Here is a 19,435-nt window from a genome sequence, read left to right on the forward strand (position 1 = left end):
GCAGGTTATTTAGATTTTTTCAAATTCATTTAGAAAGGTGACTAATTTTAAAGCAAGCAGTCGTTACGCCTGAAGAGGACTGGTGGCGAAGTGGCTCGCGGTGATCAATTAGGGCGAGTTAACTCGACGTTGGGACTATTTTCCGTACGTCGCTTAAATCATCCAAGATCAGATACCTGTGAAACTCATCGGTAATAAGTCGGTTTTTCAAACGCAGCCGTGTAGTTGATTAGTCTAGTTGGATCTATTAATCCGAGATGTGCGCGCCCGCGCTGAGTGAAAAGCCCATATACAGTGCATCCAGAAAGTATTCACAGCGCATCACTTTTTCCACATTTTGTTATGTTACAGCCTTATTCCAAAATGGATTAAATTCATTTTTTCCTGAGAATTCTACACGCCACACCCCATAATGACAACGTGAAAAAAGTTTACTTGAGAGTTTTGCAAATTTATTAAAAATAAAAAAATTGAGAAAGCACATGTACATAAGTATTCACAGCCTTTGCCATGAAGCTCAAAACTGAGCTCAGGTGCATCCTGTTTCCCCTGATCATCCTTGAGATGTTTCTGCAGATTAATTGGAGTCCATCTGTGGTAAATTCAGTTGACTGGACATGATTTAGAAAGGCACACACCTGTCTATATAAGGTCCCACAGTTGACAGTTCATGTCAGAGCACAAACCAAGCATGAAGTCAAAGGAATTGTCTGTAGACCACCAAGACAGGATTGTCTTGAGGCACAAATCTGGGGAAGGTTACAGAAAAATTTCTGCTGCTTTGAAGGTCCCAATAAGCACAGTGGCCGCCATCATCTGTAAGTGGAAGAAGTTTGAAACCACCAGGACTCTTCCTAGAGCTGGTCGACCATCTAAACTGAGCGATTGGGGGAGAAGGGCCTTTGTCAGGGAGGTGACCAAGAACCCGATGGTCACTCTGTCAGAGCTCCAGAGGTCCTCTGTGGAGAGAAGAGAACCTTCCAGAAGGACAACCATCTCTGCAGCAATCCACCAATTAGGCCTGTATGGTAGAGTGGCTAGACGGAAGCCACTCCTTAGTAAAAGGCACATGGCAGCCCGCCTGGAGTTTGCCAAAAGGCACCTGAAGGACTCTCAGACCATGAGAAAGAAAATTCTCTGGTCTGATGAGACAAAGATTGAACTCTTTGGTGTGAATGCCAGGTTTCACGTTTGGAGGAAACCAGGCACCGCTCATCACCAGGCCAATACCATCCCTACAGTGAAGCATGGTGGTGGCAGCATCATGCTGTGGGGTTGTTTTTCAGCGGCAGGGACTGGGAGACTAGTCAGGATAAAGGGAAAGATGACTGCATCAATGTATTGAGACATCCTGGATGAAAACCTTCTCCAGAGCGCTCTTGACCTCAGACTGGGGAGATGGTTCATCTTTTAGCAGGACAACGACCCTAAGCACACAGCCAAGATATCAAAGGAGTGGCTTCAGGACAACTCTGTGAATGTCATTGAGTGGCCCAGCCAGTGCCCAGACTTGTATCCGATTGAACATCTCTGGAGAGATCTTAAAATGGCTGTGCACTGATGCTTCCCATCCAACCTGATGGAGCTTGAGAGGTGCTGCAAAGAGGAATGGGCGAAACTGGCCAAGGATAGGTGTGCCAAGCTTGTGGCATCATATTCAAAAAGACTTGAGGCTGTAATTGCTGCCAAAGGTGAATCGACAAAGTATTGAGCAAAGGCTGTGCATACTTGTGATTTCTCAGTTTTTTTATTTTTAATAAATTTGCAAAAACCTCAAGCAAACTTTTTTCACGTTGTCATTATGGGGTGTTGTGTGCAGAATTCTGAGGAAAAAAATGAATTTAATCCATTTTGGAATAAGGCTGTTACATAACAAAATGTGGAAAAAGTGATGCGCTGTGAATACTTTCCGGATGCACTGTATATTGAGTCTAGAAAACATGATCAGCAAGTCTTTGATAGGCTGCAACAAAATGATGAAAGAACGGGCGCATTTTTTTTTCCCACACAAGCGGTGTGGGTGGGTGTGTGTTAGTTAGTTAGTTACTCGAAGGATTTCAAGATTTAATATGCACAAGCTGGGCCGGTTCTAGACAGGCATATATGAGGAGGCAGACAGAAATGTGAAGGGGGCACATGGTGGTGACAGTGGTGGGAAAGGGGTGGGGATACTCTGGATAACTGTTTTTGTCATGTAATTGGATTGCACTTTGTCAGGCCTCTACCCTAAGACCTGTCTAACTTGGGTGTCCCACCTGAAGGCTAAGCTTCTGCTGGTGTAGCTCTTAGGGTCACTGAGGCATGCAAACCCCCTGACCACGATAAGGTGGCAATCCCTCAGGAGGAAAACTGAAAAATAAAACAAAAAATAAAATAAAATATTCCTCATCAGATTATAACAACTAAAAACATGACATTTACCTTAATTGGATGGCCTATATCAAATATATTCGAACCCAACAATAACACTTCTCACTATTGCCAATATTAACAAAACTAAAAAGGGTAGGCCAAGTTATAAAAAAAAAAAAAATCAATTCACCAAGGGCCTCATGTATAACGCCGTGCGTAGAACTCACACTATAACATGGCGTAAACACAAAAGCGGGAATGTACGTATGCACAGAAAAATCCAGATGCAGGAATCTGTACGTACGCAAACTTTCACTTTCTTCCACTACATAAATCCCGATCAGCGTGAAAAGTAACGCACGTGCACGCGCCTTCTGTCCCGCCCCAACTCCTCCCAGAATTACGCCTCTTTGAATATGCAAATCAATATAAATAGCCTTCTGAGAAAAGACAATGGGAAAAGCATGGGGGAAAATATAAGAATTTCAGCGAATACCAAGTGGAGGCAAAGGAAAAACGTACTATTTGTTGGTTTAAACAATGGTATAATCAACAAAAGAAAGTTGATCGAGTGACAGAGTGTCGGAGAAACTCGAAACCTCAAGTTCACAAAGTCGCACAGTGCCCGAAATAAAAAAGAAATCACATATCAAAGTCGCCGTGAAAAGGCGAGTCGTAGCCCACCATCTGAGTGTCATATGAAAGCTTATTAGGGTACAGACAAAAAAATAGGCACACAGTGGGAAAAAAGCACGAAATGTCAACTTTAATCTCGAAATTTCCACTTTAATCATGTAGTTTATTTTGCCATTAAAGTAGAACATCATAAACTTCATCTTAAAATCGTTTAATTTACTAGTTTCTCAAATCCCATTGTAACTAAAGTAGGACGTTAAATGCTTTGTTCTGTATTTGATCTTCTTTGTGCTCTGTGTGTGAATCACTACCTTCTTCTTAAACGGGCTTTCTCTTTCTCCGACAGGACACATAATCCATTACATTCATGATATTACAGCTCTCTGAATAATTAAAATACTGAGATGTATACATGATATCTTTTTCATGATGATAGGAATGAAAGCATGTTATTAAACATGGGAACACGGTGGCGCAGTGCTTGTTCATATCTCATGCAAGAGGCTTGCTGCGCCATGCGCGACCTTCAATGACATAATTTATCACAGCAGTACTGTCTCTTTCAGACGTACTAACCTCCAATTCCTGTCCTTACTTTTCTTTCTCCAAATACCCAATTGCCACACAATCAGCTATGTAACAGACGTGAAGCCATTTGTAAGCTTAGAACGCCGATTCTTCAAAACTTTTAAGGAACATTGAAATATCTTCGTGGTACATGTTTAATTATTCTATCCGTCTATCCTTCCAGTGTCGCGTCAGCGCAAGAATACAACGCAATGCAGGAACAATCCATGAACTAGCTAGTGCTGCGGCACCGTGTCCTCACATGTTTAATTATTAACAATACAGATTATTTAAATGAAGTTAAAGTTTTATCTGTATAATATAATCAACATATTTTGCTGCATTTCATCTTAAAAATGAATACCATCATCATATGTAAATACGTGCTTTATAAAGTGGCGCAGGTTGTGCAATATTATAACTGTAGTGCAAGTTTACAGTGAGGTAATTGTACTTATAAGTAAACAGTTCTACAAGGAGCACTTGATGGACTGATTGAGTGCGTTTAGAGTTCTTGGGATGAAACCTTTTCTAAACCGCGAAGTCCGTACTGGGAAGTCTCTGAAACGTTTTGCCGTGGCTCAGGCAGCGTCTGCTTCATGCTGTATACCGATATTTCTCTTTCCGATCAGCTGCTGCTGTGATTCCCCACTCAGATACAGTGATATAAATACTCCAAGTGGTGCAGTGAGAGTAATATGGAAAAAGATGATCTGCTGTGGCAACCCTTAACGGGAGCAGCTGAAAGAAGAAGAAGATGCAGTGAAAGTTACAACGCTAAAGCAGTTATGGTATTTGGAATACTATGGCTATTCCCTGGACCATTATATTGCTGCAGGTTAATTACAATCAGATGCATTACACTAATAAACAATATGCAGTTAGTTTCAGTGTATTTATAAAACTGTGTCAGGAATGTGGATCTAAGAAAGAAAGGGTGACCACGCAGGAACAGTAGCACTGCTTTGACGCTGGGTGCCGCCAGTCTGCAAAACCGAGCGGAGAAATTGCGTACGCCAAGGTATGAGTTACCGTGGAAATGTGCGTGGCTTTACGCCAAATTTAGGTTTTATACATCGCGATTTGAGCGTGGAAACGGGAGTACGCAACATTTCTGTGCGTACGCACCGTTTATACATGAGGCCCCAAGTCTTGAAAAATAAAACTGAAAAATAGAATAAAAAAAATAAAATAAAGAATAAAATAAAATATCCATCCAGATCTTTACAACCAACAACATAAAATTTATCTTAATTGGATGGCCTAATTCTCAAATAAATTTGCAAAATAAATTAAGAATAAAATAAGACCTCTCAATATAGCCAATATTTACAAAACTAAAAAAGGGTTGGCATAGTAATTAAAAAAAAAAAAAAAAACAATTCACCATGTCTTTTCCTACAATTCTCAAACTAATTTGTAGAACACAACGGATTTAGAACAGAACATTTTAACTTTTTTCTTCTTTTTTTGTCTTTTTGTCTTGTTTTAAGCTTGTTTGTTTTGCAAGCAACTGAACTCTCTGCTTGCAACTGAACAGCTCCACTCTCCTTTCTCCTCAATCCACTCTACAACAACAGTCTCCTGTTTCCCTTTGCAAAAACTCTTACAAATTCATCTATATCAAAGTTATTTGTTATGGACTTCTCATGGGTCAACATCACCAAATTCATCTTTCTGTCATGTAACATGGTGCAACGATAGGGGGTTAGGACCTGTGACAAAGTGGAGAAGGAACTCTCACACGATACTGAAGACACACCAATTACCAGGGCTGTTACATACAATTTATGCAACTCAGGAAAGGCTTCCTTGTACCCCTGCAGGAGTTTACACACAGTGGACAGGTCTGTTTCCTTTGAACATTTTTTGAGCAGCATCTGTTTTGCCACAAGAACTTCATTTTCCAGACTTACAACATCTGCTACAGTGCCAGCCATCACAGCCAGAGGGTGCAACAGGGTGGGATCTAGAAATGTGCTAGATTTGGGTGCAAGACTAGATATGGCTCTCATCAGGTCAATATTCTTGTGTGAAAATCTAGTTTCCGTTTCTGAAATGGCCCTGTCAAGGATGTTGAGCAGGGTACTTTTAAGTTACTGATGGGGGGAAATGGTAGGGTCACCAGAGTCTGTATGGCCCAAAGTTGAGAGCACAACACTTTGACCCAGGTGTTTGCTCATTGTTCTCCTTCTCTTTGTTGGATGTGACTTGTTCTCAGCAGGAGATGACACTCCCCAACAGTCATCTTCATGGATGTTTTTTAAGGAGTCCAGTGCTGCACTAACAAACTTAGAAGCACTGCACAGATCAACTGACTGAGACTGTAGAATAGCATTTGCTGGTTTCAAGATACCAAGCACCTGCACTAGGAACTTTCCAATCTCAAAGAAGTGATGCCTCTTAATTTGGCATAGCAGGCCTGATGCCTTGGTGCACAGGTCTACAGCAACATCATCATCCTCTGTTATCTCAGATAGGATACTAAGGATTTGTTCTTGATTGTCCACAGTGCACTTTGTCACCTCATAGTGGCTTGTCCATCTGATCTCAAGCAGCCTTTTTAGACAAGGTGCATCATGTTTATTGAGCACATAGTGGTGGTGAAAAAAGTTGTAGAGTGAACTAGATAGGCTAAAAATTCTTTTTGCACACGGCTCACTCTGCATGGCATGCACAACCACTAAGTGCAGTTGGTGGTTGTAGTAGTGGATGTATGGGACATATCTGTCAAGCCTCTTTTTGAGCAGAGCTTGTGCACCACCTCTAACCCCACTCATCACAGAAGCCCCATCATAACACTGGCTAAATATACTGTCAGCACTGTAGCCAGCATCAGAAAGGCGTAACAGTATCTCAGAGGTGATGTACTCTGCATCAAGTTGTTGCAAGTCAAGCAACCCAATAAGATGCTCCTCTGGCATGGAATTTCTGACAAACACAGACAAATTTTCTACATTGCACCTATCCCTGGTCCCATCACTTTTGAGGCAAAACCCTGCAGATTCAGCACTTTCATATTTTTTTCTGTCCTCTCCAAGCACCATGTCAGCCAGTGTTTAGATAATTTCATTTTGAATATCCTTAGATGTGTATTTTGCATTTTTTGGGATACCCTTAGCAATGCTTGCTAGCTTCTCATCCTTCTCTAAGGTATATTCCATCAGTTTTAGAAAAATACCTGAAGCAATGTCATCATCATTACCCGCTGCATCATGTCTCAAAGTTTCTGCAGTCCCACAGAGAAACCTTATAGCACTACCAATACTCTTGACATAGAAATGTTTTTTTTCCAAGTTGTGTTTTACCAACCAACATTGAATCCACAGTCCCCCCTGTGGCCTCTCTGCTTTTATGCTCAGTCCAGATGGTTGAAGCATGTACATGGTTGTGGCTGGACACATGCCTCTGTAGCCCCTTGTCTCGATCAAGTGCTGCTTTCCAGTTGTTAAAACCAGTTAAGGTAAAAACTACATCCCTCTCATTAACAGTGCTGCCATATTTCCGACAGGGGAAACAGAAGCATGCATCCCACACAACAGAGTACTCCAGCCATGGTCGTGTGCGGTACCAGACAGGATTGAATGATCTTAATATTGGACCACCAAATACACGTTTGGGGTAACTACCCAGTATTGGCTGGGATGGTGTATTGCCATTTAAGTCACTGGGTAGCTGAAAGGGTTGCTTTGGGGCAGCAATTGTTGGCAGAGGTACAGGAGAAACAGTGCCTGTTGATGCCACAGGAGTAGACATTCTAGCTGCTGTCTCTGATGTACTAGCAGCAGCATCATTGCTATTGCTATTGGTACAGGCAGGAGCAGCACCACACTTTTTAAAAGCTTGGAAAAAAGGATGCATCTCACAGCATTAACTTGCCCATTGTGAGCTGCTGGAAGCTGGGGTGGAAAGTGAATAAGCTTTATTAAAATCACTGTGATTACATCAGTATATGAAACAAGAAAACTGTTGAGTGCAGAGTTGAAAGCTGGGGCGGGGCTTTGTGTCGGGGTCTGACTGACAGACACAGGTCCTCCAGTCAGCTCTATGCAGCAGACAGGCTCACAGTGGTGCTTGTGGGATTGAGAAAGAAACACTTCTCTACCAGACTGAAACTGTGAGAAGAATAATGGACTAGTTCCCATTGACTGTACAAATATAGATGTATTTTTTAGTTGTTGTTAATTATCTCATGAGTCGCTATGATTTTGATGACAGAGATTTGTTGCTTCCTCAAACCCTCCTGCTGTTGCGCAGCTCATTTTGCTCTGCCCTGTCTACTGAGAAACCTGACACTGGGTCATTTGCATACTAACAATGATTGGATGTTTAGCTGGGGGGAGGGTGAGTGGGGGATCTCTGCCTAGTGCTGTGAGCCTGCGCACAAACAGAGCACGGAGGGAAAGAGCGAACAAGAGGTGAAACCTATCATTTCATTTGTGCCTTTTCCAGTGGATTTTTCAGCTACTGTAGTAAATGTTGTCCATATTCAGTTTGTGGGTAATCTATTATTTTCTTTCACAACTTTTAAAAGTTTGATTTAAGGGGGCAGGACGTTTGTTTAAGGGGGTATTGCCCCCTCTTGCCCCAGCGTACAGCCGGCCCCGTGCACAAGAGGTAACACTGCAAAAGCAGCCCAAACCAGAAAAGACGGCTGGCAAAAAGTGGCCGACAAATTAAACGCGTGTGCATTGTACTTACTGAAAGCAGCGTTTCATTTCCTATGTGTCAGATTAATTATTATTTAATGTGTCATAATTCCAGATCAAACGTGAGCACAAGGAGAACACGGGAACAGGTTAAAGTGAAGTACAAGAATATTCTTCAAACTGGTAAATATTGGTATATAACTATTTAAAGAATTGTTGACATAAAGAATCATATATAATATAAAGAACATTAATTTTAAAGCTAATAAGAAGGCAGACAAGCAAAAAACAGGTGGAGGTCCACGCGGTCCAGACCTAACCCCTGCAGAAGAGTTGGCTCTCCAGCAAAATGCCCATCGCCCTGTTTCTGAGGGCATTCCAGGGGGGAAGCTCCTCCTCAGAACCAGTGGCAGAATGCAGTGGTCTCTTCATTTCAGGTAAAGGATGGTCATTGCATATATTTGTCCTCAATGTGTGCCATATGTATGTTCCATAAAGCCCTCTTTTTTTGTTGGGTCGGTTGTAGGGAATGTCATATCCCTAGAACCTGTGTCTGACCAACGAGATATTGACAAAGGTCAAATATTTGATGATCAGTCCCATGTGCCCCAATCACATTTGGAAATCCTGGGTAATGAGAATGTTAGGCTGATTGTGAGATTCTTTATGGAACTGTGGGTGTTTTTGCCTGTGTATTACCTACCTGCAATGGCATGAAACGCCTCTTTTGTCTGCATACGCAGGTGTCCAGGAAACACTATGAAAACCCGAAGTAAATATTTCAGAGCCAAACAGACTTTACGAATTGCCTGGCAAACTGCACTTTTAGAATGATTTTCCGCATCGCCTACAGTATATAAAAAAAGTGCCACTTGCAAAAAACCTCAAAGCAATGCATACTGTCTGTGTGGTTGTGAGAGCCCGACTTCGCTGAGTTTGACTTCGAATATAAGGTCCTAATAAATTTTTGAGGTACAATATTCCCCCTCGGCTAACGCAGTATCTTTCGAAAAGAATTTCCTCCGGGAGCAATAAAGGATCTTGCCGACAGAGGCGTAGCTAGGGTTTTCAGCGCCCGGGGACAACTGAAGGTTTCGCGCCCCCTCCTGTTTGCCAAAATGCAATGGGGAAGGAAAAGAAAATTTACTGCGGTGGATTGGCACCCTGCCCGGGATTGGTTCCTGCCTTGTGCCCTGTGTTGGCTGGGATTGGCTCCAGCAGACCCCCGTGACCCTGTAGTTAGGAATATAGCGGGTTGGAAAATGGATGGATGGATGGAAAGAAAATTTAAAAATGGCGCCGCCTGGATGCTGCGCCCAAGGACAGATGTCCCCCCTTGCCCCCCCTAGCTACAACACTGCTTGCCTATCACGCAAAACCCTCTCTATATGAAATTGTCTTCTTCTAATTTGCGTACCGATATCAATTGGTCGCTCATTCATGAACGGCGAAGCCATGACTGAATGAATTCCACACACGGACACTGATTAAGTGTGTGAGCTAATCCTTGTTTACATAGAACAAACCTGCTCCGAGCAGGTTTGAGGATTTGGATGTGTTGCTATGACAACACATCCAGCAAGAGTTTCGAAAAACCCAAAGATCCAGGATCATGCCAAATCGTGAACAATTACATCCAGCTAAACGAGTAATCCACATATGAAAAATACTCCCGTGGAGTTTGTTTGTTTGTTTGTTTGTTTTTCTCCAGTTTTTTGCGACCCCCCAAAATTTCAAAGCCTTGGTGATACTACACTTACATAGTGTGCGGCCAGTAAGGGGCCTCGGCACTGGTTAGTTCTTGCTTTGCACCTTGCAGAACTGCTTAAGTGGATTAAGCAGTTTTCATGATGCAGGCATTGAGGTAAGTTCTGCAAACATCAATTCTTACAGCTGCCTCTGTCCTGATTTCTTTTGTTCTTTTGCAGTTTCTTTCAGGTTTATATCTACTGGTATACCTACAGAAGAAAACCAAGAGACCCTAAACTTAAAGATTTGCTTTAGGTTCAGTACTCACCACTGAACACTCTGTGTCATCCAAAAGGAGCCACTCAAGCAACCAGTATTTCACCTTGAGAAATACATTGCACCTGATGGTGTCCACTAAGGAATGGTGGCCTTTAAACTTATATACTTTTTCGTTCCAGACTTCCGTGTGTTATTTTCTCAGATTACTCAGTTTTCCTCCAAAGTCTGAGAGACTTCTATCAGTTATATGTGAGACTGTTTATGAGTACACCTGGTGATAGACTATGTCCATAGTTGATTCCTCTACCTGTTTGGTACAGCTGGGATAAGACATGTAGCCCCACAATCCAGTGCTGAGGTAAAAAAGTTCACAAATGTATGAATAAATAATTCAGCACCATATTTTATATTTGAATATATAGAGGTAATAAAATACCAGGTGATAGCATTCTTTTACCTACTTCTTGTGACTTTAGCAGTAACAGTATTGCTATGTGTTCAGTTTACAGTGGATTTCTTACTTGTAAGTATATCTATCATGCAACACTTTGCCGCACTCTGACACCACGATAAACTTACCTTACAGAGCAGAATCAACAATTTGGCTTACCTTAGATCAGTGGTTCTCAAACTCAGTCTTAAGGACTCCATGTGGCTGAAGGTTTTTTGTTTAAACCAACTGCTATTCGTATTTATACTCCTTGCCTAATTAAGCAAGCAGTTATTTCCCAGTGTCTGTGTCTTAGAATGAATGCAAAAACTAAGTTTGGTAAATTTTTACTAGAACGCACCAAGCATCAGTAGCTAATTTCGTGTTTTTTATGCATGGTTTGAGGTTTTCATTATATTTCCATTTTAATTTTCCTGGTGTTATGGGTATTTAATCCATTATTTATTAACAAGCAAATTAGTGAATCTGACACTAAAGCAGTTCCCGCTCTTCAGAATTCAATACTTTTTGCTTAGGTGTCTATTCTGCTTGTTAATTGTCATTGTTAGGATGCAATTAACAGAGCAAACTACACAGAAAAAAACAAATTGATTAAAAAACAACAGCAACAAAAGAGACTTAAGCATTTAAAGATATAGCAAAAACACAAATACTTCCTCACCTCTTACTCCCCTAGTTATAAATAATGTCACTGTCATGTCAACAAGGCAGATTCATTGAAATTTCTTGGCACAACTATTGCTTAAAATCGGATCTGGGTTGAAACATAACTGCTGTTTTCAAAAATGCTCGGCAGTGGATGTTGTTTCTCCATCAATGTAAAAGTTTAACGTGTCCAATTCAGTGTTCGTATGGCTTTATAGAACTGTTACTGAAAACGTCCTCAATTTCACCATAACAGTCTGGTATGGCAATGCATCTGCTGCAACAGAACATAAACTTCATTGTGTTATTTGGTCAGCATAAAAGACTGTAGGCCTGAAACTGGAATCCATTGACATGAAAAATGTCAGAACTATAATCAAAGACTAAATTCACCTAGGGTTAACTATTTCTGCCAGTCATTACTATCGAGGAAGTGCTACTGGTCACTACAGACAAAAATTACACTCTTAAAAATAAAGTTGTCAAAGTGGTTCTTTAGCGCAATGCCATAGGGGAACCATTTTTGGTTCCAAAAAGAACCATTCACATGATAGTTCCAGAAAGAATTATTATTTGTTTAGCTTCATAAACAAATTCCACAGATAGCCATGAACAGATCACAAGTGATTCATGAAGTACCAATGGCTTACTGATTTTGAAATGACTATCACTGCATAGAATAACTCAGGCTAAGTTCAGGTTTTCTTGATCTGTTAGCATCCTGTCCATTTTCTTCTACACATCAAAGTATTCTGTTTTCCTCACATATTAATAACCTTTAAAAGCACAAAGATCCAATTTCATATGAACAGAACTATTTTCAGAACATAATTGTTATTTTTCAAGCAATTGTTCCACAAGGAACCACATAACTCAGTAAAATGCCATTACAGTAACCAATATTTCCAAGAGTATCCTAGACATATAAACAGTTTCTTTCCAACTGTAGCCACACCGGTTAAGCACGGTCTCTGATTTATCTCTGTCTTTTGCTGATTTCTAAACTCCTTCATGCAGTCTAAATTGTGTTTTTATTTCTGTTTATTTTCTTTTTATATTATAAGGACTGACTTGACATATTACTGGACGGATGTGCAATTCTGTTTTACTATATTGTTTTATATAGTTGTGTTTTGTGCATTATAGTTTTCATTATTACTATGTATATTGTGTTGTTTAGTTGTATTTACCTTACTGTGTGCATAAATGTAACACCAAGAAAAATGTCTAGCTACAATGGTTCCTGGCAATAAAGTTCAAGTTCAAATGTATAGAAAAACACACAGCTATCCTTTTCTGAATGCACAATAAGAGAAAATAAGATTAACTAATCTGAAATCAGTCAGGGGTAAAACGCCTTACAGATTGTGAAGAAACTAGTTGGTATAAAAACCTGAAATCACAGGACTGTGTATGTGAACCACTGCTTTAGTGAAAGAGCTCTAGTCACATTCCTATTTTACAAAGGCAGCATTTCACCAGAAGGTGGCACTGTGGTGCAGTGGGTAGTACTGTTGCTGTCTAGCTATTTTACTTACGGTACTATGCCTGAAAACCAACTTAAAACGTGAGTGTTCTCAATATGAAATAACCAACATAGTATCTTGCCAATATGTCAGATGTCCTGAATAAGTGGGTTATAATACGGCATCTTAATGTAAGAAACATGTATTTCTATTGTTGTTGGAACTCTTTTACAAATTCAAAATACATTACAATAGACATTAAATTGACAAAAGTGACATGTGAGCTGTGTGAATGCCTTTGTTTGTACTCCACTTTCAAATTATACAGCTAACCTTGTGCACCCACATGTATGTTTCCTGGACCCCTGAGTATATGTTTCTCAGGTGATTAAGAGGTGAGAGATATAGAAAAAATGGTGACCTTAGGCCCTTAAGGGTCACCTTACAGTACCAGATCTCTGGTCCTATTACCTGGTGTTAAGACTAACAGGTTACGTTACATGTTCTAGGCCAGGGGTGTCGAACTCCAGTTGTAGACCTGCAGTTACAGATCCGGAAGTGACGTCACCGTCCTTTCAGGACTGACTTTGTAAAATTACCTTTGGAAGGTTTTGGCAGGTCTCGGCAAAGCCAGGAAAGTAACGTCCCGAAATTAAGCGATATAAACAGAGAAGGAACAACCATACATCAAACCAAATAAAACACATCATTGTGAAGTTCAGAGGATTTCTGCCATCGTGTCGTGTCATACATCAAACTAAACAATACAGATCGTTTCTGTGAAATACACTACTGTATTAACATTTACGTTGTGTTCGGGTCTGTGGGAACCATTTAACATGTCGACAAAATTAAAATCATCAAGATCTGTGTTAATTGAAAATAGTTTTCATTTACATTCGTGAAGCGAAATATACAATATAATTACAATATTTACACCACGTTAGAGTTTAGTAAGACATTAATAATAAAAGTGATTACATTTTGTAAAAAGTACTATGCATGTGTGCAAAATTGTTCTGAACCAATTTAGAATGAACATTTAAGCCAATCTAATATTTTTAAACATGTATGTGAAGAAAACAGCAATACATATTCTACACTGAATTATGCTATACATTAATTGCCTTATATAGAACTGCTCTAGTTTTTGTCACTTATTATTATAAACGATGGGCCATCAAAAGAAAAAAAATAAAAATACTAATAAGAACACAATTTATTTATATAGCACCCTTTTCCTTATGCCCAAAATTCAGAAAGAACCACAGGACCTATATAACATTGGCTACAAATAATATCTTCACTAAATATAGATAAACACAGGATATACAAAACATTCAAATAGAATAAAAGACAATAATCCAGACTAAAATGCACCATGTAATACTACAAAAAAATCTTGAACAAATAACATAAATTGTGATAAAAATTCAAACCCTGAGTACCTGGACAGATAGAGGGGGTAAGCTGACAGAAGGGGCAGAATGTCAAGTCTGTTTAATGTCTTCCTAAACGAATGAGTTAAAAAAAATGAATGGAGTCAGCTGATCTCATTAATTTCAGGAGGTCATTTCAAAGTCTGGGCGCTATACAGCTGAAGGCCCTGCTGTCACCCACAGCGTGTAGGTTAGTGGGGGACAAAGAATGAGAGGACCTTAGTGGGCAGGTTAATAACAGAATTTGATATTCAATACTGTAAGACACAGGGAGCCATGAAGGTGCAGTAGGATGACTGCGATGTGCTCACTGTTGCCAGTCCGTGTCTGGACTCCTGCAGCCGAGTTTTGAATCAGCTGGAGCTGTGATTTAAGATTAGAAGTGGCACCTGCCAGTACTGACTTACAATAATCAATGCGGGATGTGACAAAAGCAGGGACAAGATTCTCAGCATTAGAAAAGAAAGAGGAATGAGCAAACATAAGAAATGTGACATAGGTGGAAGTAAGCAAGTTTCTTAATATGGCTTACATGGGTGAAATAAGAAAAGGAGGAATCAAAGTGACACCAAGATTCTTTGCAGTAAAGAAGGTCTGATGAGATCATCACCAAGAATGGTTGAAGAGGAGCTTGTTTTCTTAAGTTGCACTTTAGTGCCACTTTGCAGGAGTTCAGTTATGTTGCAATTTAATTTTAAAGAGTTTTGATCTGTTCAGGTTTTAATTTTCATTTAATTTCACTGAGGCAAGTTGTGAGCCGAGAAAGCTGTGATGTGTCACTTTTAACACTGAAATAGATCTAAGCATCATCTGCATAAAAAAGATAAGCCAGTCCAAAGCTGTGAATAACATGCTCAAGGGGAAGCATAGAGATGCAGAAGAGCAGAGGATGTCATTTCATTAACAAAGGGAAGTCAGATGGAGGAACTCCTGTGAGAAATTAAGGCATGAGGGTTGCCCAGGACATGACATAAGCTGCATGGCCACAACGCCATATGCAATAACTTTTACTTTTACACAAACTGGGACAGTAGCTCCTCAAGAACAAGGTAACAATGCTTAGCACAATAAGGAAAAATAAGCCACAGCTCTCTTCTCAACTGCTGGCCACAAAGAACAGGCCAGTGAAAACATTAAAGTTTGACTAAACAAATGACACATTGTTGGTGCACAATGTGATCTGCACAGGGATGGGAAATTCCATGTTCAAAAATGATAATGGACTCTAATGCTACAAAAAGAGGAGTGGAGAATTTAGACAAAACATTACGCTGGATGCTGGCCACAGGCAATTTTTTCAACATATTGAACATCTCAGAAAAAAATACTTTTTTCATCATGATAACCTTGAACCTAGACTGGAACAGGGAGAAGGAGACAGAGCCATGTTGAGGAGCAGGGTAAATCATTGGTGACACCTCACATTCTACTGGGACAACATGTACCAAAGACCCACAGCCAAAGATCTACAGCCATTGTGTAGATTCAACAGTCCGATCCACAGGGGAACCAATGATGACACCAGTAGTGTGTATGCATGGTGAGTGTGTTTGTGTGTCTCACTGTGTTATTTTAGACTGCTGAACTGTACAGTTATTACAGAATTGTGTAGAAAATGAAAATATTCAGTTCTGCTTGATAAACAAATAGAATGTGATTGCTTGTTAAAATAAAGTAACCATCTGATTAAAAAAAAAGTCCTTCAATAGTACATACGTAGCAAAAAAGTAATCATAAGTTGAGATTCAACACAATTATTTTTCTTGCTTCTCAAAGAGAAATTAAAATATGATGTTTGTAAACTATGCATTTGTGAAGGACTGAAGTGTGGGGCTATCCAAAACTATCATCGAGTGTATTTCAGCAATGTGTGTAGTGACTTATAAAACCACAATATTACACTTTAAATATACTGCTCAAAAAATGAAAGGACCACTTTTTAATCGGAGTATAGCATCAAGTCAATGAAACTTCTGGGATATTGATCTGGTCAGTTAAGTAACAGAGGGGCTTGTTAATCAGTTTCAGCTGCTTTTGTGCATTAGAGGGGCAACAATGAGATGACCCCCAAAACAGGAATGAATGGTTTAACAGGTAGAGGGAGGCCACTGACATTTTTCCCTCCACATCTGTTTTGTCACTCGTTTTGCATTTGGCTACGGTTAGTGTCACTACTGGTAGCATGAGGCCATACCAGGACCCTACAGAGGTGGCATAGGTAGTCCAACTTCTCCAGAATGGCAGGCACATCAATACCTGCCATTGCCAGAAGGTTTGCTGTGTCTACCAGCACAGTCTCAAGGGCATGGAGGAGATTCCAGGAGACAGGCAGTTACTTTAGGAGATCTGGACAGGGCCAGAGAAGGTCCTTAACCCATCAGCAGGACCGGAGGAACAAGAAGAGCACTGCTAGAGCCTACAAAATTACCTCCAGCAGGTAGGCCACTGGTGTGAATGTCTCTGACCTTGGACAAAAAGAAACAGACGTCATGAGGGTGGCCAGAGGGCCCAATGTCTTCTAGTGGGCACAATTGGCATTTGTCATAGAATACCAGAATTGGCTGGTCCACTACTGGCGGGTGCTCTTTGCTTTTCATAGATGAGAACAGGTTCACCCTGAGCACATGTGACAGACATGAAAGGGTCTTGAGAAGCCATGGAAAACATTATGCTGCCTGTAACATCATTCAGCATGACCAGTTTGGTGGTGGGTCAGTGATGGTCAGTCTGGGGAGGCATATCCATGGGGGGGACGCACAGACCTCTACAGGCTAGACAGCAGCATCTTGACTGCCATTAGATGTTGGAATGAATTCCTTGGACCCATTGTCAGACACTATGTAGCTTATATCATGTCCAGGGCAACCCTTGTGCCTTAATGTATAATATAATAATTAAGATTGTCTTATATCACAGCTCCAGCTGTGTCAAAACTCAACTGCAAGAGTCCTGACACGAACCAACAACAGCAAGCACATCACAGCCATCCTACTGCACCTTCATGGCTCCCTGTGACTTACATTATTGAATATCAAATTCTGTTATTAACCTGCCAACTAAGGTCCTCTCATTCTGTGCCCCCCCTAACCTGCACACTGTGGGTGACGGCAGGGCCTTCAGCTGTATAGCGCCCAGACTGTGGAATGACCTCCCAAAATTAATGAGATCAGCTGACTCCATTCATTTTTTTTAACTCATTCATTTAGGAAGACATTAAACAGACCTGACATTCTGCCCCTTCTTTCAGTTTACCCCCTTTATCTGTCCAGGTTCTCAGGGTTAGAATTTTTATCACAATTTATGTTATTTGTTCAAGATTTTTTTGTAGTATTACATGGTGCATTTTAGTCTGGATTATTGTCTTTTATTCTATTTGAATGTTTTGTATATCCTGTGTTTATCTATATTTAGTGAAGATATTATTTGTAGCCAATGTTATATAGGTCCTGTTGTTCTTTCTGAATTTTGGGCAAAAGGAAAAGGGTGCTATATAAATAAATTGTGTTCTTATTAGTATTTTTATTTTTTTTCTTTTGATGGCCCATCGTTTATAATAATAAGTGACAAAAACTAGAGCAGTGTTATATATAGAAATTAATACATAGCATAATTCAGTGTAGAATATGTATTGCTGTTTTCTTCACATGTTTAAAAATATTAGATTGGCTTAAATGTTTATTCTAAATTGGTTCAGAACAATATTGCACACATACATAGTATATTTTAAAAAACGTAATCACTTTTATTATTAACATTTTACTAAACTCTAACGTGGTGCAAATATTGCAATTATATTGTATATTTTGTTTCATGAATGTAAACGAAAAACTATTTTCAATTAACACAGATCTTGATGATTTTAATTTTGTCGACACGTGAAATGGTTCCCACAGACCCGAACACAACGTAAGTGTTAATAGTGTATTTCACAGAAACGATCCGTATTGTTTAGTTTGATGTATGACATGATGTGATGGCAGAAACCCTCTGAACTTTGCAATGAGGCGTATTATTTGGTTTGATGTACTGTTTTTCCTTCTCATTTATATCGCTTACTTTCTGAATGGGTCCCGGCGTTACTTTCTGGGCTTTACTGAGACCTGCTAAAACCTTCCAAAAGTAATTTTATGAAGTCAGTCCTGAAACGACGGTGACGTCACTTCCGGGTCTGTAACTGTGGGTCTGTAACTGCGGGTCTACAACTGCGGTGACGTATGGTGCTGTGGCTCTGCAAGTGGATAGTATTGGAGTAGAGTCTGCAAACCAATCATAAAGACTGTAAAGCAGTAGCCAACTGAGACTAAGGGTAACATTAAGGAACTCTCATGACATCACAGATTGGAACAAGATGCCTGCTGCAACCTTACTGAATCAACTTTCAGTCACATATTCAGTTTTGTCAACAGTGTGTGTATCTCCCACAAATCAATCCATTTGCTGAAAAATAAGGAACCCTAATTTAGCAGAGGCAAAAGTGTAGGAAGACAAAACAGATATTAAAAGAAGGAAATGAGCCCAAGTTTAAAGTTAGAAGACATGAATTTCAAAATGCAATAAATACTGAAAAAAGAAACAAATATATAAGTAAAATAAATGCCATCAAATGTCAAGGCATTTGGCAAGGCCTTCAGTTTGCTACTTTATTTGCTAATGTTTTATATTCAGTATTTTACTAGCAACTATTGACTCTAAATTGTCCCATTTTAATGATCATAAGTGTATGCTTGAGTGTGCCCTATGATAGACTAAGATGCCGTCCTGTAGTGGCTCCTGATTTGTTTCAATTTTAGTCAAGATAGGCTATATCTATTATATAGATATATATAATATATCTTTGCTAGCAATGATAAAGTGGCTGTCAAAAATAAATGTGTATTTTATTTTATATTATATTTGATATTTTTTATCATCCGGTCTGCAAGGATTTTACTGGGGATGTAGAAACCTTTGGGGTAGTGCAATAAAATTGACTTGTCAAGTAGAAAACAACTATAGAGGGAACATAGTGCACAAGTGTTGAGAAATGTCCTGTGTATGCCCACGTGGTAAGACAAGGGCCACTGTGGGGAATGGATCCTGATTCAGACGTCAAGGCCTGACAGGAAAATTTCAAGGGTACTGTTCGAAGCTGAAGAGAAATCTGAAGACCTTCAACCAAGGATGGCATTGTGTAGTTATGGAAGCTGCAGCCAGGTTATCTATTATAGGACAAGGCTAAAAAGACTAGGAAGAGGTCCAGTACTTTCCTACTTGGTCACTGAG

At 39.9% G+C, this 19,435-nt stretch overlaps 1 protein-coding gene across 1 annotated transcript in view; it reads left to right on the top strand.

Annotated features, from left to right (window-relative positions):
• ndrg3b (ndrg family member 3b) overlaps nt 1-19,435 on the top strand; it is a 1,230,027-nt gene that overhangs the window by 859,504 nt on the left and 351,088 nt on the right. The gene's annotated exons all lie outside the window — the stretch shown is intronic.

Source organism: Erpetoichthys calabaricus, chromosome 10 (assembly GCF_900747795.2).
Source record: "Erpetoichthys calabaricus chromosome 10, fErpCal1.3, whole genome shotgun sequence".
Classification (NCBI taxonomy): Eukaryota; Metazoa; Chordata; class Cladistia; order Polypteriformes; family Polypteridae; genus Erpetoichthys; species Erpetoichthys calabaricus.